Below are 23,272 nucleotides of genomic sequence, written 5' to 3'. Positions count from 1 at the left end.
TTTGTCTGAATTTGTCAAGAATTATAATATACATGCAGCAGGTGGTGCCCTTTATAATATACACACCTTCTTCCTTGGCCAATAAGTAGCCTAAACTAAACAGTTATCCAAAACCATCTGTGCTAAAAAATCATGGAGCTGTTGTATTAAGGATAAGCTTTATTTTTTTAATTAATTTTTTATTGGTGTTCAATTTACCAACATACAGAATAACACCCAGTGCTCATCCCGTCAAGTGTCCCCCTCAGTGCCCGTCACCCACTCACCCCCACCCCCCACCTTCCTCCCCTTCCACCACCCCTAGTTCATTTCCCAGAGTTAGGAGTCTTTATGTTCTGTCTCCCTTTCTGATATTTCCCACACATTTCTTCTCCCTTCCCTTATATTCCCTTTCACTATTATTTATATTCCCCAAATGAATGAGAACATACACTGCCCTTCTCTGATTGACTTACTTCACTCAGCATAATACCCTCCAGTTCCATCCACGTTGAAGCAAATGGTGGGTATTTGTCGTTTCTAATGGCTGAGTAATATTCCATTGTATACATAAACCACATCTTCTTTATCCATTCATCTTTCGATGGACACCGAGGCTCCTTCCACAGTTTGGCTATTGTGGACATTGCTGCTAGAAACATCGGGGTGCAGAAGGATAAGCTTTAGTATAACAGTCCAATGTGTTCAGCCAGGGTGGCTGACAGGTTGATGTCTGCCTTAATAATGTGTTGTTATGTGCCCATATCAATGTCACCTAAACAGTCCATGTGAGGAACAGTATCATCCCCAACATAATGGAGATAAGTAACTGCACACTTTTGATGTGAGAAAGCATAGAGACAGATTACAATAATTAGAATAGTCTCAGGGAAACTAAATTACATTGATATGACAAACAGTACTCCCTAGGAGCTGGCAGGGATGCAAACTCACTGGAAGTTTAGGGAAAGAGAGGTACACATATAGAGAATCATGTATGTGTGATGATCCCAAGGGTACTGGATCCACACTGGAATCTAGTGTTTGATCAGGAAGATGAAGTAAGTTGTGATTCCTCATTATTGAAGGAATAAGGGGCCACAAGGGCCACAAGGTCCAAGCCTGTGGGGACTCTGGTCCTTGGAATGAGGTAAAGTTCATACTCATCCATGTGGTGTTGGCCCTGGGAAGATACAGAGGATTTTAAAGGGCACACAGGGACTCCTGCCAAGTGTCACATACTATTTTGCAGTGTCCTGTAGAGGAGCAGTTGAACACTATAGAGAGTGGTGACAAGCTGCAGAGGTGTCTTCTGTTGAACAAATGGAGTCAGAGTCAGTAAGTCAGCCATTAGGCCACTAACTTGGGAAAAAACCTTTTCTTGGGTCTATAATGTGTCCAATAATCACAGCAACCCCAAAAATGAACTCTGATTTCTACCCACTATATAAAAATATTAGAACTATTGGAAGAGGAGAGGAGGATTGTGGAGCTCTGAGTGGTGACCACAGGGAAATTCACTTTTCAGGTGGTGTTGCGATGTGACCCTACATCTGGAATTCAAAACCCCAACATCTGGTGTTGCTTGGTATTAGTAGCATCTACAACTGGGAGGATTCCTCCCACCAGAAATTAAATTCACTAATCCACAGTATGATGCATGCGTAGCAGTCTAATGGGTGTGGTGAGGGCAAGTAACTAAGCAAAGTGCTTACAGGGATCCTCATAACCATAAAGGTTATACGGCTGGACACATACCTTAGGCTTCCAAAGCTCAAAGGTGCAGTGGAGAGCAGCCTGGCAATTATAATACTGCCTCCCACTCAAACAGCAAGAATCGTGGTAAGCAAGGGGACCCTGGGGGAATAACACAGTTAACTCTGTAAAATGCCACTCAGAAGAGGCATCAGTAAGGAACTTAGAAAAACACGTGTTCATTTCAGCAGCCAAGTTCTGGGGAGTGCTCACTACCATCAGCTGACAGATCTTCCTGGGTTTCATTTCTGCTATGGTAGAAACTTGTGGAGGTCATATTCAGAATGGGGTTGTATCCTTCAGTGTTGTGGACTGGAACATTATTATGTCTCAAATCCTGATGTCCCATGCTGTCAGAGTTGTTATATCTTGGATTGTCATGTTCTGTGACATCATGAGCTAGGGCACTGTTATCTCCAGCATTGTTCCAGATGGAGGAATCCATCCCAAAGGGACTTGGTTGTCCCAGGGAGCTACCAAGGAAAACTGAGAGGCCAAGGAACCTAACAAAGTTACATGATTTGGGATACCTTGATTAAGGTTTGCTTGCACCACTGGGAGCATCTACTGGTATCAGAAATTCTCAGGAAGTTTTGAGGGCTCCTAGACTAATCATTTGTATCATGCAAATGATTAGTTGGTACCTCCTGTGAGGCATAAGAAGTCACCATCCATAAATGATAAAGTTTGGAGGCACACGTGTAGCCTCGGTTTGAAGAAAATTTAGTTATACTTCTGACAATCTAATGTTTATCCCTGTATTATAAGAGATGTGTCTGAACTACACAAGTCTTTTAGCTTATTAAAGTTAAAATTAGGGCAGTGTAATGGCTAGTGCCTACAATTATTTCCACTTACTGTGGGAGATATGTTGAAAGAAATAAGCCAACTAATAAAACCACTATAGATTGGAATTCAGCTGGAATTAGCACATCAAATCTGGTAAGTGGGTTCCAGCAGCAGCAAAGGAGTCTCTGTTCTTCCAATGTGCCAGGATTATCTATGACCAGGGAATCATAGCTAACCATCTTTCCCTAATTGGGTCACTATAAAATACTGGAAGGTGAAATGATTGACTTTTTAAATCTGCAAAGGGACTCAAAATGTTGAGAAAATGTAAATAATATTGTCCTGTAAGATGAAGCAATCAGATTGCCCCATATAACAATCATAAACAGCATGGCCAGGCCTACCAGGCTGGTGTGAGGAGTGATAGCTATGTGTCCTAGAGTTTAAAGTGGTAGGTGCCCTTGGAAACAAGGAAATCCACTTAGGAATCCATTTGCTGTTCTGTAACTTAAGGAGCAAAAATTTTAAAATACCATTATGGCATTCAATAATAACAGAGGCCTATGGTCAGGATGGAAGACAAAAGTCCCATTGGATACCCTGCAGAAGATCCCAGTGCTGTGGCATATGGATGTAAAAGATAGTCAGAAAAATAACCTCCTCTCTAGAAGTGTTTCTGGTGGGTGTAGCAAGCACTAGGCCAGTAAAAGTATGCACATATGTAATGGTGAAACAAGTAGTGCCTGCCCAAAGATGTAGGAAGCAGCCCTATGAAATCAAGCTGGCAGCAGCTAAAAGCACAATCTCTTTTTTTTTCTTTATCCATATAATACGATGTTTTGATATATGTATACATTGTGAAATACTTACCATAGTCAAGCTAATTAACATATCCATCACCTCACATAGTTAACCATTCCTGTATGGGTCTGTGTGTAGGGGGATGAGAACACTTGAGGTCTACTCTCTTAGCAAATTTCAAATATAAAATACATTTTTAAACTTTTTTTGGTATATTTTTTATTGGAGTCCAATTTGCCAACATATAGTATAATACCCAGTGTTCATCTCATCAAATGCCACCCCTCAGTGCCCGTCACCCAGTCACCCCATCCCTCTGCCCACCTCCCCTTCCACTATCCCTTGTTCGTTTCCCAGAGTTAGGAGTCTCTCATGTTCTGTCACCCCCTCTGATTTTTCCCACTCATTTTATCTCCTTTCCCCTATAATCCCTCTCACTATTTCTTATATTCCTCATAATGAATAAAACCATATAATGTTTGTCCTTCTCTGATTGACTTCACTCAGCATAATACCCTCCAGTTTCATCCACATTGAAGCAAATGGTGGGTATTAGTCACTTCTAATGGCTGAGTAATATTCCATTGTATAAAGATGAATGGATAAAGAAGATGTGGTAATATATAAAACTGCAATCTCCTCTCTGAGGGAAGCATGAGGAGGCGTTTTCCAGTGTTTAGATGGGCATATAAATTGCAATTCAAAGCAATGTGTTTTGAAAACATTCCCATAACTGGAAAGCCCCTGCGGCAGACCCAGGCCAGTGTGGCAGCAGTTCCCCCATGATCCAAAGAGATATGGAACCACTTGTCCAGGAAATCAGGAGCATGGATGTGGTGACAAAGAAATGCCAGAAGGATGGAGTCGGAGACTGTTTGAAGGGAATAAGGGGGAGACTATGGTTTCATAGTAGCTGGTAGGGCTAACTGATTTATTGATCTACAGTGGAGGATTAAGAGCTCTAAAGGGGTGGTGATCTAGATTCTAGAAAGGACATCTGCTTTGTGGTTCAAAACATTGTCTGGTATGCTAGCATTTGTGTGTGCTGAAATCTAGGGAACTTTAGTTGTGAGTGGTCCCTGTAGAATGTTCCTCCAAATTGGGACATCTCAAATGGGATGATCTTTTTTTTATTGGAGTTCAATTTGCCAACATATAGCATAACACCCAGTGCTCATCTCGTCAAGTGCCCCCCTCAGTGCCTGTCACCCAGTCACCCCCACGCCCCACCCACCTCCCTTTCTACCACCCCTTGTTAATTTCCCAGAGTTGGGAGTCTCTCATGTTCTGTCTTCAAATGGGATGGTCTTAAATGTGAAAATCATCCCCTGCCATGGGCCAGACTAAACTGCCAGCTTGTTAGCAACTGCCCATGAGTCAGTAAAAATATGTACAGAAGCTTGTCAAGAGCAACAGTGCTCTGCACACCATTTGTACTATGACAACTCAGCAAGCTAAGCCCACCCAACTTACTTATCTTTGATAAGGGTGGCATTGTTGGCAAGGTGGTATGATAGGCTCTCCAATAGGTTCTACTGAGTGCAGTTGTGGTGGTCCCCTGTGGAGTACACAGACTTCCTTTCTCACCTGGTTACTCTTTGTAGGGGCTACCCCAGGTCACCAGAGGCTTAAACAACAGAGGCGATGACACCAATTTCTCAATATTTGTAGGTAAGTGGCTGAGGAGTGGGGGGGGTGTCATATCCTTTTGTTATTTTCAGCTTTATCCCATTCTTGAAGGTATCATTTTTAATTCATCAAAGAGGCATTTGTGGCTGTGACAAGTGGCTGTTGAGGGATGTCCCTTATCCATACATAATAGTAATGTGTGGGTGGGGGGTTGAGGTGACTGGATGACAGGCACTGAGGGGCGCACTTGACGGGATGAGCATTGGGTGTTATACTATATGTTGGCAAATCTAACTCCAATAAAAAATATACAAAAAAATAGTAATGTGTGTACACAGGAGAACAGGCTCTGATCCTATGAGGCCCTCTGTTTCTAACAAAACCCAATTAGCAGCCAGAATTTGACATTTTAATGGAGTGTTTCAAGTAGCTGTGGAAGAGGAAAAAAAAAAAAAGCAAAAAGCCTTTGGGCAGCCAGAAGGAGTATGTTTAGTCCATTGGCTCCAGGATGGTGGCCAGTGCTCAAACAGTTCATGGTGGCCAGTGCTCAAACAGGAAGAAGGAGCCCAAGGGAATTGATAGAAAGCTTGACAAATTGACCTTTGTTCCTGCTTGCTGTTCAGCATTTCCCCCGAATGAAATGTGACTGCATTAGTGTGTCTAAGAATAATGGGTAAGTGTGATATGTATTGCCTCCAAAATATGAAGAGACCTAAGATCTGTTGGGCTTGCCCTCATGTGGTAGGACACTGGATAGTTAGCAATTTATGTTTAACTTCAAGCAGAATTTTCCACCTTTCAAAGGACTATGATAAGAAATTTAACAATTGTGGCTGGCCTTTAAATTTTATGTGAGCCATACCCCAACCTGTGTCAAAGATGGATCACTAGTTATGTTACACTCTCATGCACCACATCCTTCAAGGAACCCTGTATTAGAATGTCACTCATGTAGTGCCAGGAGACACTGTAAGGGCATCCAGGTCTTGCCTGTAAAGATGTAGGCAAGTGAAGACTGTTAAGATAGCCTACAGGGAGACTGGATAAAGGTGTATTGTGTGCCACCAAAAGTGAAAATGGACTGTGACTGGGACTCCTCACAATCAATTCTGAAGAGAACATATTAGATTGATCATTGGCAAAGTAGTTCCATGTAGCCTTTTGGATGTCCTCAATTAACTGGATAACGTTGGGAAGGGAGCCTTAATAGGGATATCTAATATTTATATTTTGCTAGTCAACTATAAGGCAACCTTATTATTGGAGAACTTTAATACTGGCCAAATGGGGGAATTGAAAGGAGAAATGGTATGCTTAAACTCTTTCCTTTAATAAATCTTGAATTATGGGTCATAATTCCTCAGACTGCTGTCACAATCAATATCAGGGGAAACCAGTGCTTTTAGCAAGGCCATTACCCCAATCTTAACTGGGAGTGGCAGTCTTATGGTCTTCCAATGTGCAATGTCCACCAGGACTTTGGGTTTGTTCCAAATGGTGCGGTGGTGTGTCAAGTCATCCATATTTATAAAAGCAAAGGGTAGAGTGAAAAGAGCCACAATCAGTAAAAAGACATTTAATAAACATTATTCCAGTACTGACATCCAATGGAAATTGAACACCTATCATTCTTGTTATACCTTGTTAATTAAAGGGTGCCCCCTGCTATGTTTGGAAGGGTTCCTAAAAAAAACTGTAATTTGGACTCTAGCATCTATGAGAGTTGTAATAAAAGTAGTTCATCACTTAACAAGAGGAATGCCAAAGTCACTTTAAAGGAAGGGTAACACTGGGTGTTATACTATATGTTGGCAAATTGAACTCCAATAAAAAAATATATACAAAAAAATAAAGGAAGGGTAAGTGGAAGGGGAGATTGTTGTGGCCATATTTGGAAAATTAAATCTGCCACACCACCCAAGACCTAGCTCTGTGACCTCTCACTCTTTCCTTGAGTTCAGCTGGAATAGTGCATATCTGTTAGAGCTAACCTCTAGTTCAGTACTTTTTAATTAAGTGCAAAAATAAATTGTGTTGAATATGTAAAAAAAAGAAAAGATGCCCAGTGAAAAGCAAAATGGAAACTTGTGGCAGGAAGGCTAAGCTTGGGTCCTTATCTAAATATGTAGAGTCTAGGTGTGAGCAGGTTGTCATGCTATGAAATGCACAGGCAGCAACTCAAAACAGCTGTTTTCTCATTACAACTTACTAATTGTCAACTGTTGCCAAAGTTGATTTTGTTTTTTACCAAGAGATAAAAAATAAATTAGGTTCTGGTTTGTCCAATCATTATTTACAGATACTAATTCATTTACATAAATATACGTAGTTTGATGTACATCTGATAATGAGGATATTACATATCTGATGTAAGGAGATTCTATTTTATTATATATTGTGCAATGCTATGCTAAGTGTCACTATTTTATCATAATTCCTATGCATCCCAGGATTTAATTCAGGAAGGGTGAAGCAACTGACAAGATATATAGAATTCTGTAGGGACAAAATTGCCTACCAAGCCCCTCAAAAGGCAAACGACATATTTATGTTTATTAATGAATTCCTGATGTGGTTTCCAATCTAGAAGGGTTGAATGCTTTAGATAAACTTTATTTATATTTTCTATTTCAGGAAAGGTCATGTTCCTACTTGATGTTACAACCTCTAATTTAGATATTTATCTTGCTTGTTGCTCATTCCAGATTGTCCTTACAATCTCTGCAAAGATTTACATAATAATAGGCCACAGGGCTGATATGACTTCTCCATTTGGTTTCAGGAAAGACAGTAAATGTATTATCCCTCATGGTTATTCCACAGCTGACAAGGCCTTCCTCAAAGAATGACAGAAGATATATATCTCACTGTTCTTTATGATTCACATCTGCAATAACTAGAATTCAAAATAGCAGATGTCAACATTTTACAAGATCAGTGTATGACAAAGGCCTTGCCCCTCAGAAACTCCATTCCAGCACAGTCATATTTCTTTTAATAGAAATCAAAGCACAGCCAGACAGGTGCAACTTCCACTAAAAGGCAGCTCCAAATAAAACTCAGAATTTAATAGCATTTTATTCTGGAAAATATCTAGTTAACCCCTACTGGGTTGGGCACAAGGATGTAAAAAAAGAAAAGGGTATATAACTGTGAGAGATGGACATGGAAACAGAAAAAAAATGACATTACAAAGTGACCAATGCTTTTAGCAAGGACAGTATACAATGCCATTAGCTTACCTATGAACAGCAGTCAGTCCAGAAGGATCAACTATGTGATTAGAATGCTCAGGCTTTGAAGCAAGCACAATCAGCATGACCTTCGGAAAGTCCAGCTAAGGGAGCTGGAAGTTGAGCTCAATAATGTAGTCAAAGATTCAATCAGTTATGCAATCAAACTACAGTAAAAACTCATGACACTGAAGCTCAAGTAAACTTTCCTGGTTGGCAATACACTTAGATGTGCCAGGAATATCATATTTTGAGAAACTGGAAGTTTTGCATTTGGAGCGTTCCCAGATCTCACACTCTGAACTTTTTCTTTTGGCTGATTCTGATTTATAGTCAGAGTTATACATTTGTAATTATAAATATAGCACTTTCCTGAGTGTCTTTGAGTCATTCTAGCAAATTATCTAACCTGAGAAGCAGGAATATCTGATTTTACACCAGTTTGTCAGAAGTATGTATGGCCTGGGAACCTTACAGCTGGTCTGAAGTGAAAACAATCTTGTGGGGAACAGTGCTTCACCTGTGTGGTTTGACCTAACTCGGTGCAGTTAGCATCACAACTGCATTGCAAAGGATAGAGCACCACTCTCAAATCTGGAGAAAAAGTGTACCAGACATAGCAAATGAGATAGGCTCCTGGAGTATAGGATTGTGGAGCCCTCTACCAGTAGGAACACTGAAGTGGCAATTTCAACAAATTGCTAGATGCTGAGTGTCTCAGTGGAGACCCCCACCATGAGAAGATGGTGAGAATTGCAAAAGAATCCCTTCATGACCCTGGCAGAAAGAGAGGAGTAACTGTTAGGAGACACAAGCAAAGTCTTCCCCAAAATGCCTACTCTCCAGTGGAAGGACTTGACCAGAGCTCCATTCTAAAACTTTATTCAAGTTTGGGGAAAGGAATCCCTTTCAACTCAACCCCTGGAAGCCTTCCTGTTTCACCTAAGAAGGAAAAAAACATAGTCAAAGTAGAGACAGCTTCACGGAAGTATATTGAGAATTTTGCAGCCAGGGAATAGAGGATGGGGCTAAGGGTAAACGTAGACCACTGGAGGAGGGATGTAAACCTTTGGGATAGCCACAGCCATGAGAGAGAGCCAACACTCTAGCAGAAGATTATGGAATGTTTCTTTCCCCCAAATACTGTCAACAGGATTTGATTTGTCAAAAAGACTCAAGTTTAAAACTGGTTAGAGCAGGGGTACTTACCTGGGTGGCTCAGTGAGTTGGTCTGTCTTCAGCCCAACGATGATCTCAGGGTCTTGGGATCCAGCTCTCCTCTCTCTCTGCCCCTTCTCTCCCTTTGCTCCTCCCTTCACTTTGTGCTCTCTCTCTGTCTCAAATAAATAAATAAAATCTTTAAAAAAAATGGTTACAGCAAAATAACAGAAAGGCACAGACTCTATGAGGAGCAGTATATGGAAAAGCCACAAATTGAAGGAGGAGAGAGAAAGAGGAATTTGAAAGGAATTTGAAATCTCTGATGCTTATAGCTACAACAGACATTAAACACAACCCTAGTCAGATTAATAAATTCTTACACTTAAGGCCTTTTTACTTCAGTTCCTAAATCCTATTACAAATACTCTGGTTTGCCAGAAAGGGAATGCAAAGTAACTGACAAAAATGTTAAGGACTCTAATGGAAAAAGTAGATAATGCATAAGAAAATGGGCAATGTCAGCACACAGATGGAAACTTTTCAATAGCCCATGAGACAAGGAAGTTTCAAAAATATTTTGGATTAAATGAAAATGAAAATACAACTTGTCAAAATCTGTGAGATGTCACTAAAGCAGTACTTATAAGGGAATTTATAGCATTAAGTAAATACATGCATACATTAGAAAACAAGAATGAGGAACCCAAATAAGAACTGAGAAACAGGAGCAATTTAAACCTAAAGAAAGCACAAGAAAAATATAAATTAGAGCATAAATCAGTAGGATTTAAAACAAGACAACTAGGGGATCCCTGGGTGGCTCAGCAGTTGAGCACCTGCCTTTGGCTCAGGGGGTGATCCTGGAGTCCCGGGATCAAGTCCCACATTGGGCTCCTGCATGGAGCCTGCTTCTCCCTCTGCCTGTGTCTCTGCTTCCCTCTCTCTCTCTCTCTTTCTCTCATGAATAAATAAAATCTTTTTAAAAATAAAACAAAATAAAACAAGATAACGAGAGAAATGCAACAAACACAAAAGCTGATTCCTCACAAACATCAATAAAAGTGATAAACCTCTAGTCAGAAATGAGAGAGAGGGAGAAGAAGAGAAAGGATACAAATTACAAGTTTCAGACATGAAGGTGGGGTCATCACTACTGATCCGGGATTCTACACACATCAAAGTTATTCTAAGAGAATACTACAAATGCTAGACACATAAATTTGATACCTTAAATAAAATGTATCAATTCCTTAAAAGATACAGACTAGTAAACTTGTCCAAAGAGAAATAGATAATCTGAATGGCTCTATCCATAATTTAAAAAAAAATTGAATTAATGATAAAAACCTTCCAAAAGGGGTGCTTGTGTGGTGTAGTTGATTAAGTGTCCAACTCTTGATTTTGGCTCAGGATGTGATCTCAGGGTCCTGAGATGGAGGCCCTTGTCGATCTCTGTGCTCAGTAGGAAGTCTGCTTGAGATTTTCTTCTCTATCTCTTTCTCTCTCCCTCTGCCCCTTCCTACCATGTGCACACACACACTCTCCCTCTAAAATAAGTAATTTTTTTAAAAACTTCCCAATATTTTGGCCCAAATCATTTCACTGGGAATATATTTATTACAGAAATTGGATCACATGGTTATGGAGGTTGAGAGATCCCACAATCCACATGCTACAAGCTGCAGAACCAGGAAATCAGTTGGTATAATTAAATCTGGGTCCTAAAGCCTGACAACCAAGGGGACATTGATGTAAGTCCCAGAGTCTGAAGATCTAAGAACCAGAGACTCCAATGTATGAGGGCAGAGGATAAATGTCAGCTCAAGGAACAAGGTAAAGGGCATTATTCTTTCACCTTCTTATTCTTTTTCAGCCCTCAGTGGATTGGGTAATGTTCACCCACATTTGTGAGAGTGGATCTTCTTTACATGGTCTGCTGAATTAAATTCTAGCCCCATCAGAAACACTCTCACTGACATACCTAGAAGTGATGTTTTCCCATTTACCTGGGCAATTAAGTTGACATATAAAATTAGCCATCTCACTGAAGTCTAAATCTAAGAGAATATATATAGGGTAGCTAAATGGAAAACTGTAAAATACTGATTAAATAAATAAAAGAAGATCTAAATAAACAGAGTTCCTCTTCATAGATTAGAAGTTTTAATATTATTAAACTGTCAACTTTCCCACTTTGACTTATAGATCAATGTAATACCAATTAAAATTTCAGAAAATTTGAATGGGAAAAATCAGAGAGGGTGACAGAACATGAGAGACTCCTAACTCTGGGAAATGAACAAGGGGTAGTGGAAGGGGAGATGGCCTGGGGAATGGGGTGACTGGGTGAAGGGCACTGAGGGGGACTTGATGGAATGAGCACTGGGTGTTATGTTGGTAAATCAAACTCCAATAAAAAATACACAAAAGAAATAAAATAGATTTTCAGCAAGTTGTTTTTAATATAACAACAATATGAAATGTATATGGAAAGTGAGAGTATCTAGAATAGGGATGCCTAGGTGGCTCAGTGGTTGAGCATCTCCCTTCAGCTCAGGGCATGATCCTAGGGTCCTGGGATCAAGTCCCACTCAGGCTCCCTGTAGGGAGCTACTTCCCCCTCTGTGTCTCTGCCTTTTATGAGTAAATAAATAAAATCTTTTAAAAAAGTATCTAGAATAGTCAACATAATATTGAGGAAGAAAAAAACATTTGAAGATTCACACAATATTTTGAGACTCACAGCAATGAAGGCAACATCATAATGTTATTGGTAAAATAATAGACACAAAATATTAATGACAGAATACAGAACAAAGAAGAAGACACCCCCTCAAAATAGTCAATTAATCTTTAGTAAAGGCATTAAGGCAATTCAGTGGAGTTGGAATACTCTACCCAAAAATGCCTTAAACTGGACAACTATGATTTTTTTTTCTTTTTTAAAAAAGATTTTATTTATTTGTTGATGAGAGACAGAGAGAGACAGAGACATAGACAGAGACACAGACAGAAGGAGAAGCACGTTTCATGCAGGGAGGCTGATGGGGGACTTGACCCCAGGATTTAAGGATCATGCCATGGGTCAAGGACAGGTGCTAAAATGCGGAGCCACCCAGGGATCCCTGTTTGTTTGTTTTTCAAAAAGATTATATATTATGCCAAAATATAGCATAACACCCAGTGCTCATCCTGTCAAGTGACCCCCTCAGTGCGCATCACCCAGTCACCCCCAACCCCTGCCCACCTCCCTTTCCACCACCCTTGTTCATTTCCCAGAGTTAGGAGTCTCTCATGTTCTGTCTCCCTTTCTGATATCTCCCACTCTTTTACTCTCCCCTTTATTCCCTTTCACTATTTTTTAAATTCCCCAAATGAATGAGACCATATAATGTTTGTCCTTCTCCAATTGACGTACTTCACTCAGCATAATACACTCCAGTTCCATCCACATCGAAGCAAATGGTGGGTATTTGTTGTTTCTAATGGCTGAGTAATATTCCATTGTATACATAGACCACATCTTCTTTATCCATTCATCTATCCATGGACACCGAGGCTCCTTCCAAAGCTTGGCTATTGTGGACATTCCTGCTACAAACATTGGGGTGCAGGTGTCCTGCCATTTCACTGCATCTGTATCTGTGGGGTAAATACCCAGAAGTGCAATTGCTGGGTTGTAGGGCAGATCTATTTTTAACTCTTTGAGGAACTTCCACACAATTTTCCAGAGTGGCTGTACCGGTTCACATTCCCACCAACAGTGCAAGAGGGTTCCCCTTTCTCCACATCCTCTCCAACATTTGTGGTTTCCTGTCTTGTTAATTTTCCCCATTCTCACTGGTGTGAGGTGGTATCTCATTGTGGTTTTGATTTGTATTTCCCTGATGGCAAGTGATGCAGAGCATTTTCTCATGTGCTTGTTGGCCATGTCTATGTCTTCCTCTGTGAACTTGCTGTTCATGTCTTTTGCGCATTTCATGACTGGATTGCTTGTTTCTTTGCTGTTGAGTTTAATAAATTCTTTATAGATCTTGAATACTAGCCCTTTATCTGATACATCATTTGCAAATATCTTCTCCCATTCTGTAGGTTGTCTTTTAGTTTTCTTGACTGTTTCTTTTGCTGTGAAGAAGCTTTTCATTCTGATTAAGTCCTAAGAATTCATTTCTATTTTGTTTCCCTTGCCTACATGGATGTATCTTGCAAGAAGTTACTGTGGCCAAGTTCAAAAAGGATGTTGCCTGTGTTCTCCCCTAGGATTTTGACGGATTCTTGTCTCACATGTAGATCTTTCATCCATTTTGAGTTTATCTTTGTGTATGGTGTCAGAGAATGGTCTAGTTTCATTCTTCTGCACATGGCTGTCCAATTATCCCAGCACCACTTATTAAAAAGTCTGTCCTTTTTCCAGTGGATAGTCTTTCCTGCTTTGTTGAATATTAGTTGAGGGCCCATTTCTGAATTCTCTATTCTGTTCCATTGATCTATGTGTCTGTTTTTGTGCCAGTACCACACTGTCTTGATGATCAAAGCTTTGTAGTACAACTTGAAATCTGGCATTGTGATGCCCCAGCTCTGGTTTTCTTTTTTAATATTCCCCTGGCTATTCAGGGTCTTTTCTGATTCCACACAAATCTTCAGATGATTTGCTCCAACTCTCTGAAGAAAGTCCATGGTATTTTGATAGGGATCATTATATGTTAAATTGCCCTGGGTAACATTGACATTTTCACAATATTAATTCTCCTAATCCATGAGCAAGGAATATTTTTACATCTCTTTGTGTCATCCTCAATTTCTTTCAGAAGTGTTCTGTAGTTTTTAGGGTATAGATCCTTTACTCTTTGGTTAGGTTTATTCCTAGGTATCTTATGCTTTTTGGTGCAATTGTAAATGGGATTGACTCCTTAATTTCTCTTTCTTCAGTTTCATTGTTAGTATGTAGAAATGCCACTGATTTCTGGGCATTGGTTTTGTATCCTGCCACGCTGCCATATTGCTGCATGTGTTCTAGCAGTCTTTTGGGTTTTCTATGTACAGTATCATGACATCGGCGAAGAGGGAGAGATTGACTTCTTCTTTGCCAACTTGAATGCCTTTATTTCTTTTTGTTGCCTGACTGCTGAGGCTAGGACTTCTAGTACTATGTTGAATAGAAGTGGTGAGAGTGGACATCTCTGTCTTGTTCCTGATCTTAGGGGAAAGGTTCCCAGTGTTTCCCCACTGAGAATGATATTTGCTGTGGGCTTTTCGTAGATGTCTTTTAAGATGCTGAGGAATGTTCTCTGTATCGCTACACTCTGAGGAGTTTTGATCAGGAATGGATGCTGTATTTTGTCAAATGCTTTCTCTGCATATACTGAGAGGATCGTATGGTTCTTGTTTTTTTCTTTTGCTGATATGAACTGTCACATTGATTGCTTTATGAGTGTTGAACCAGCCTTACATACCGGGGATAAACCCACTTGGTCATGGTGAATAATCTTCTTAATGTATTGTTGGAGCCCATTGGCTAGTGTCTTGTTGAGAATTTTTGCATCCATGTTCATCAGGGATATTGGTCTAAAACTCTCCTTTTTGGTGGGGTCTTTGTCTTGTTTTGGAATAAAGGTGATTCTGGCCTCATAGAACAAGTTTGGAAGTACTCCATCCCTTTCTATCTTTCCAAACAGCTTTAGTAGAATAGGTATGGTTTCTTCTTTAAACATTTGATAGAATTCCCCTGGGAAGCCATCTGGCCCTCGACCTTTGTGTCTTGGGAGATTTGATGACTGCTTCAATTTCCTCCCTGCTTATTGGCCTATTCAGATTTTTTATTTCTTCTTGTCCCAGTTTTGGTAGTTTGGGGTTTTCCAGAAATAAGTCCACTTCTTCTATATTGTCTAATTTATTGGTGTATAGCTGCTTATAATATGTTTTGAAATCATTTGTATTTCCTTGGTATTAGTAGTCATGTCTCCCTTTTCATTCATGATTTTATTAATTTGAGTGTTTTCTCTCTTCTTTTTAATAAGGCTGGCTAATAGTTTATCTATCTTATTAATTCTTTCAAAGAACCAACTCCTGGTTTGTTGATCTGTTTTACAGTTCTTCTGGTCGCTATTTCATTGAGTTTTGCTCAAATCTTATTAACTCTCTTCTGCTTGGTGTAGGTTTTATTTTCTGTTCTTTCTCTAGTTCCTTTAGGTGCAAGGTTAGCTTGTGTATTTTAGGTTTTTTTTTTTTCCTATTTTTTGAGGGTTGCTTGTATTGCGGGATATTCCCTCTCAGGACTGCTGTATTCCAGTATACTGGAATATATATTCAGTATACTGTATTCCAAAGATTTTGAACAGTTGTAAATTCATTCTCATTATTTCCATGAATCTTTTACATTTTTCTCTAATTTCCTGGTTGACCCTTTCATCTTTTAACAGGATTTTCTTTAACCTCCATGTGTTTGAATTTCTTCCAAATTTCTTCTTGTGACTTAGTTCTAGTTTCAAAGCATTATGGTCTGAAAATATCCAGGGGACAATACCAATCTTTTGGTATCAGTTAAAACCTGATTTGTGACCCAGTATATGGTCCATTCTGGAGAAAGTTCCATGTTATTTTGAACAGAATGTGCATTTAGTTGCGTTTGGATGTAAAGTTCTGTAAATATCTGTGAAATCAATCTGATCCAGTGTATCATTTAAAGCTATTGTTTCTTTGGAGATGATGTGCCTAGGAGATCTGTCATTTGTAGAAAGAGATCTTTAGTGTTATACAAAATTAATTCAGGTGTATTATAGAAGTAAATGTAAAATCCACAACTTCTAGAAGGCATGAGAGAAAATCTACATGACATGGAATTCAGTGATGAGTTTTAATTTTTATTATTTATTTTTTAAAGGATTCTATTTAGTTGAGAGAGTGTGAGCACATATACCTGAGAGAGAGAGAGAGAGAGCATGAATTGTGAGGGCGGTGGAGCAGATAGAAAAACAGACTCTATATTGGGCAAGAATCCCAATGCCGGGTTTAATCCCAGGACTTCAGATCATGACTGGATCAAAGGCAGATGCTTAACCCACTAAGCCACCCAGGCACTCCCAGTGATGAGTTTTTAAATACATCAAAAGCATGACAATAAAAAATATTGATGAATTGTACTTTATTTTAATAAAAAATGCTTTGTGATAGATACTGATATAAATGAAACAACAAATGACAGACTGGGGGAATATTTGGAGGAAATATCTGACAAAATACATATCCAAAATATACAAATAAGTTAAAATTTAACAATAAGGAACAAGATAGCCCAATTTGAACATGGGTAAAATATATGAGCACACAAATTGGAAAAAAAAAGTTATAGTTATACAAAGGGCAGATAAGCATATGACAAGATACCGAACATAATTTATCTTTAAGGAAATGCAAGTTAAAACAAAGAAAGATACTACTAGATATGTTAGAATGGCTGAACCCCCCCAAAATAAGAATAATTGCTAGCAAGGATGTGGGCCAACAGGAATGCTCATTCATGTATGGTGGAAATGTAAAATGGTATAGTTACTTTAGAAGATAGTTTGAGTTTCTTAAGATATGAAACATAGTCTTACATATGATCCAACAGTCACACCTATGTTTTACTAATAGACATGAAAAGGTAATGTTCATATAAAAATCTGTGTGCAAATATTTATGGAAGCTACATTCATAATTGCCAAAACTGGAATTAAGTAAGATACCTTTAATTTGGCAAATAATCAAACTGATACATTCATGCAATGGAATACTATGCAATAATATAAAGGAATGAGCTATCAAGCCACAAAAAGACCTATATGAATCTTAACTGCATAGCGTGAAGTGAAAAAAAAGCCATTCTAAAAGAATTTATCCTGTGTGATTCCAATTATATGACACTCTGTAAAAGCATAACTATGAAGATAGTTGTTGACAAAAATTTCTGTAGTAGGGATGACAATTAAATGGGTGAAACACAAGAGGTTCTTAGGGCAGTAAATTTTATCTATGTAATACTGTAATGATTGGTACATGATGTTATTCATTTGTCAAGCCACATTGAACTTAACAGTATAATTGTATGAAATTCATTATGTATGCATTTTTTATATTCTATGAAATTTTAGTTAGAATATTAGAATTAGAATATTGGGGGAATCCCACAACAGAACAAAATCTAATGAAAATGAAAGCACAACTGCTCAAAACTTTGGGATACAGCAAAGGTTATCCTAAGAGGGAAGTACATTTCAATATGAGTCTCTCTTTAAAAATTAGAAAAATCTCAAATACATAAGCTAACTTTATACCTAAAGGAGCTGAATAAAGAACAGAAAATAAAGCATAAACGCAGCAGTAGAAGAGATATAATAAAGGTTAGAGCAGAAATCAATGAACTAGAAATCAGAAGAACAGTAAAACAGATCAATGAAACAAAAAGCTAGTTCTTTGAAAAAATTAATAATATTGATAAACATCTAGCCAGACATATCAAAAAGAACATAGAAAAGACACAAATTAAAAAAAAATTCATGAATGAAAGAGGAGAGATCACGACCAACACCATGGAAATACAAATGATGTTAAGAAGTTACTATGATCAACAATATGTCAACAAATTAGGCAATCTGGAAGAAATGGATGAATTACTAGAAACTTCTAAATTACCAAAATTGAAACAGGAAGAAGTAGAACACCTGAACAGACCTATAACCAACAAGGAAATTGAAGTAGTAATCAAAAATCTCCCCCATCCTACCTCACCCCCCCCCCAAAAAAAAGAAAAGAAAGAAAGGAGTTCAGGGCCAGATGGCTTCCCATAGGAAACTTACCAAACATTTAAAGAAGAACTAATATTTCTTCTTCTGAAGCAGTTTCCAGAAATGGAAGGAAAACTTCCAAACTCTTTCTATGAGGCCAGCATTACCTTGATCCCAAAACCAGACAAAGACCCCATCAAAAAGGGGAATTACAGACCAATATCCCTGATGACCAAGGATGTCAAAATACTCACCGAAATACTAGCCAAGAGTATACAACAATATATTCAATGGATCACTCACTACAACCAAGTGGGATATATTCCTGGGATGCAAGGATGAATCAACATTTGCAAATCAATCAATTTGATAGATCACATTAATAAAAGAAAATACAAGAACCATATGATACTCTCAATTGATGCAGAAAAACATTTGACAAAATACAGCATCCTTTCTTGATTAAAACTCTTCACAGTGTAGGGATAAAGGGAACATATCTCAATATCATAAAAGCAATATACAAAAAGTCAACAGTAAATATAAATATCAATGGGAAAAAAACCTGAGAGCTTTTCCCCTAAGGTGAGGAACATGACAGGGATGCCCATTCTCATCACAGTTCTTCAACATAATACTGGAAGTCCCAGCCTCAGACAACCAAAGGAAATAAAAAGCATTCAAACTGGCAAAGAAGGGCTCAAATTCTGATTCTTCACAAATGACATGACACTATACATGGAAAACCCAAAAGACTCTACCCCCAAGTTGCTAGAACTCATACAGCAATTCAGCAACATGACAGGATACAAAATCAATGTACAGAAATCAGTTGCATGTCTTTACACTAACAATGTGATTGAAGAAAGAGAAATTAAGGAATGAATCCCATTTACAGTTGCACTGAAAACCATAAGATACCTAGGAATAAGTCTAACCAAAGAGGTAAAGGATCTATACTCTAAAAAATATAGAAGGGATTCCTGGATGGCTCAGCGGTTTAGCCCCTGCCTTTGGCCCAGGGCGCGATCCTGGAGTCCCGCGATCGAGTCGCGCGATCGAGTCCCGAGTCAGGCTCCTGGCATGGAGCCTGCTTCTCCCTCCTCCTGTGACACTGCCTCTCTCTCTCTCTCTCTATCTCTCTCTCGTTCTCTCTCTCTCTCTCTCTCTCTCTCACACACACACACGAATAAATAAATTAAAAAATAAAAAATAAAAATATAGAGCACTTATGAAATGAATTGAGGAAGACACAAAGAGATGGAAAAACATTCCATTCTCATGGATTGGAATAATAAATATTGTGAAAATGTCTATGCTACCCAGAGCAATCTACACATTCAGTGCAATCTCTATCAAAATACCATTGACATTTTTCATGGATATGGAACAAATAATCATAAAATATGTATGGAATAAGAAAAGATTCCGAATAACCAGAGTAATGTTGAAAAAGAGAACCAAAGCTGGGGGCATCACAATGCCTGACTTCAAGCTGTATTACAAAGCTGTGATTATCAAGATAGCATGATACTGTCACAGACACACAGATCACTATACATATTAACCATGTAAATACATGGTTTCGAATATACACATATATTTCCTTAAATGTCAGCTAGAGGCCCTAGAAAAATGCTATGGCTGTATGTTTGTTCCTTTCCCAAATTCATATACTGAAACCTAATGCCTATTGTAATAGAATTGGGTGGTGGGGTCCTTAGGAGGTAAGTAGCTCATGAAGGTAGAGATCTCATGAATGGAATTAGTGTTCTTATAAAAGGGACCCTTCAGAGCACCCTAGCTCCTTCATTATGTGTAGACATAAAGTCAGCAGTTGGCAACCTGGAAGACAGCCTTCATCAAATCAAATCTGTTAGTACCCTGATCTTGGACTTCTAGTCTCCAAAACTATAGGAAATTAATGTCTATTGTTTATAGTCACCCAGTCTGTGATATTTTGTTATAGTAGCCCAAATGGATTTAGACACTGTAATAGCAACAGTATATTTGCTACACCGATCTTGGGTTCTAATATCATTCTCCAATAAAAGGAACCAGGACCTTTGAAGAAGTAGCTGATTCCAGGATTAGAACAGGAAATATACAAGATGAGTCTAGAACATCTTATAATAGAAGAAGGTAAAAAAGTACAAAAAGCTCACACATCCCCAAAAACCATAATGGTCATGGTATGTCAAAATGACACAAGAACAAGCCAAAAGAGCTCTCACTGATCAAAGCTGGAAGAATTTTAGAAAAAAAATACATATATATAAATATTTATATATATATTTATATTTTTATCTATATATTATTATAGTATGGGATTATAACCCAAAGTATAAATTAAGTATCTTTGAGTTCATACTGATATAAGTAATTGTTAAACAGGGGCACCTGGGTGGCTCAGTTGGTTAGCATCTGCCTTCAGTTCAGGTCATGATCCCGAGGTCCTAGGATAGAGCATTGTGTAAGGTGCTCTGTTCATAGGGGAGCCTTCTTCTCTATCTCCCTCTGTCCCCCTTCCACTCATTCTTCCTATCTCCCACATAAATAAATAAAATCTTAAAAATAACTATTAAACAAATAAATAAATTAGAAGAGACAGATCTCCTCTGTGGAAGAATTTCAAAAATCCATGTAGATACTCCATTCTCAAGAAAGCATAGCATAACTCCCCATTCTTATGGACTATAGCTAGTGACTTCTTTTCAATGACTACAGTAAAGAAAGGTGGGGAAGAGTAACTTTATTTGGAAAAATCTAACAAGCAGTACTTCAGCCAGGTGGTTAGAAACACTAATAAGTCATATTGATAGTCTGTACCCTTGATATGATATGATAAAATGACAATTTACCTCTCTATTCTTCCTCTTCCAAACACAGATCTGCAATCTAATCACTGAAAAAATATGAGACAAATACAAAGAGAAGGATATTCTACAAATTTCCTGACCTCTCCTCAACACTCTCAAGATCATCAAAAACATGTGAAGTCAGAGAAGCTGTCACAGCCAAGAGAAGCCTAAGGAGATAGGTCAGCAAATTATGATGTGACATGGTAACTAACATTCCATTTTGGAGAGAGTCCTGAGACAGGAAAAAAAGGAGATTAGATAAAAACTGAGGGAATCTAAGTAAAGTATGGGCTTTAGTTAATTTATCCATATTTGCTCATCAGTCATAACAAATGTATCATACCAATGTAATAATAGAAAAAACTTAGTGTGCATTATATGAGAACTTTTCTACCTCCACAATTTCTATGCAAATTTAAAACTCTTAAAGAGTCATCTTTTTTTTAAGAGAGAAGATGATGAGATTTCTTTTTCTTTTAAGATTTTATTTATTTATTCATGAGAGACACACACAGAGAGAGAGAGACAGAGACACAGGCAGAGGGAGAAGCAGGCTCCATGCAGGGAGCCTGACATGGGACTCGATCCCAGGACTCCAGGATCATGCCCTGGGCTGAAGGCAGGTACTAAACTGCTGAGCCACCCAGGGATCCCCAAATTTAAAACTTTTATAAAAAATAGCGACTCCTGGGTGGCTCAGTGGTTGAGCATCTGCCTTTGGCTCAGGGCATGATCCCTGGCCAGATTCAGTCCTACATTTGGCTCCCTATGGGGAACTTGCTTCTCCCTCTGTCTATAACACTGTCTCTGTCTCTCTGTGTCTCATGAATAAATAAATAAATATATTTTTAAAAATAATATTAAAAAATTAAAGGTGAAAATAAATGTTTATCATTTGTATTCTACCTAGAAATGATTTTCTCAGACCACATCAATCTTTATTCCTTGTCAAACAATTTATTTTGCCTCTGTCTCCAGGGCCCTTTTTTTTTTCTCCAAATATCTAGGGTTTTTTTATTGTTTTTGTTTGTTTGTTTGGAGGGTGTTTTGTTTTGTTTTGTTTTGCTAACAGTTTGCAAATAGTTTTGTTTTGCTCTAAGTGTTTTACTTATATAGGTTTTATATACTAACTGTATTTTAAACTCCCTGATGACAGGAGTTTATTCTGCCTTTCACTGAATTGCCTTTAATGTAATATCTTCAGCTTCTATAAAGGTCACTAAAGTAAATTTAACCCTATAAAATTCATCATTTTCTTTGTGGCTAAAAATTGTAGGGAAAGGATCACTTCAGGAATGGTGGAGTGAAGACTTCTGTAAACCTATTTTTCAAAAAAAGCAACAAGAAAACTGACAAAAAATCATTAAGTCAATCAATTCAGGCCTCATAACAACCTGAAGAGTGTTTATGAAGAACAGGGATAAATCTCATTTCAAGAACGTGAGCATGGTAGCATTTAATTTGCCTTATTTCCATCCAGCTCTGTAATAGCCTTGGTTACAGATTCATAACCATAGTGGTTCTGAAGACCAAAGGCTAAAGGCTACCACAGGGAGCACACCAATGTAGTCCCTCCAAAGCTCCTTTTCCAGAGAGTTGTGATTATTTGACATATCTGGTGACTTATACTAAACCCCCAATTTCAGGGTTAGTCCTTTTCTTACTTGACTTGCTCACTGTAGCTAGTCTTTTCCCTGGGACATTTGTTGAAAGCAATCACAGGCAATTAACTTCAGCTGCCTGAGGCACTGTTTCCAGTTTGGGGGCAAATGAGAGACTGACCAAAAACTTGTAAGTTAAAGCTGTAAAATGAGAATGTTCATATGTTTCTTTGAAAATTTGTAACAAATTTCTGGGAATGTAGAAGCCTGCATTTAGGTACAAGGCTGTGCACATGTCAAGGAATATTTGTCCAACATCTCTCATCTATGGATGGACGTTTGGTTCCAAAAGACAGTGAAGGCTAAGTCAAAGATGTAAACTACCTGTTGGAGTATTGAAGGAATGCACAAAGCCCTTTGGTAAAGAATGGAAGATTTATAAGCACAGGCATTTAAGAAAATCTCTGCATAATCACTAGCTAACTGTTGAGTTAATTGAACATATTTCAGTGGTCACCAACCAAATCAACCAAACCAACCAAACCAACAAAACAGTTTTTACATAAGTAGTTGAAGAAAGTAGCTGAACAATCAAATAGTATTAACAACAGCAACCAAAACCAAACAGTAATAACAGTAAACACTGAGTGGATTTCATCTCCAAATTACAGTAAAGTTGTCCAACTTTCAATGGACAGTTA

The sequence above is a fragment of the Canis lupus genome, chromosome 2 (genome assembly GCF_048164855.1).
Source record: "Canis lupus baileyi chromosome 2, mCanLup2.hap1, whole genome shotgun sequence".
NCBI classification, from domain to species: domain Eukaryota; kingdom Metazoa; phylum Chordata; class Mammalia; order Carnivora; family Canidae; genus Canis; species Canis lupus.
This window is presented reverse-complemented; position numbering follows the sequence as displayed.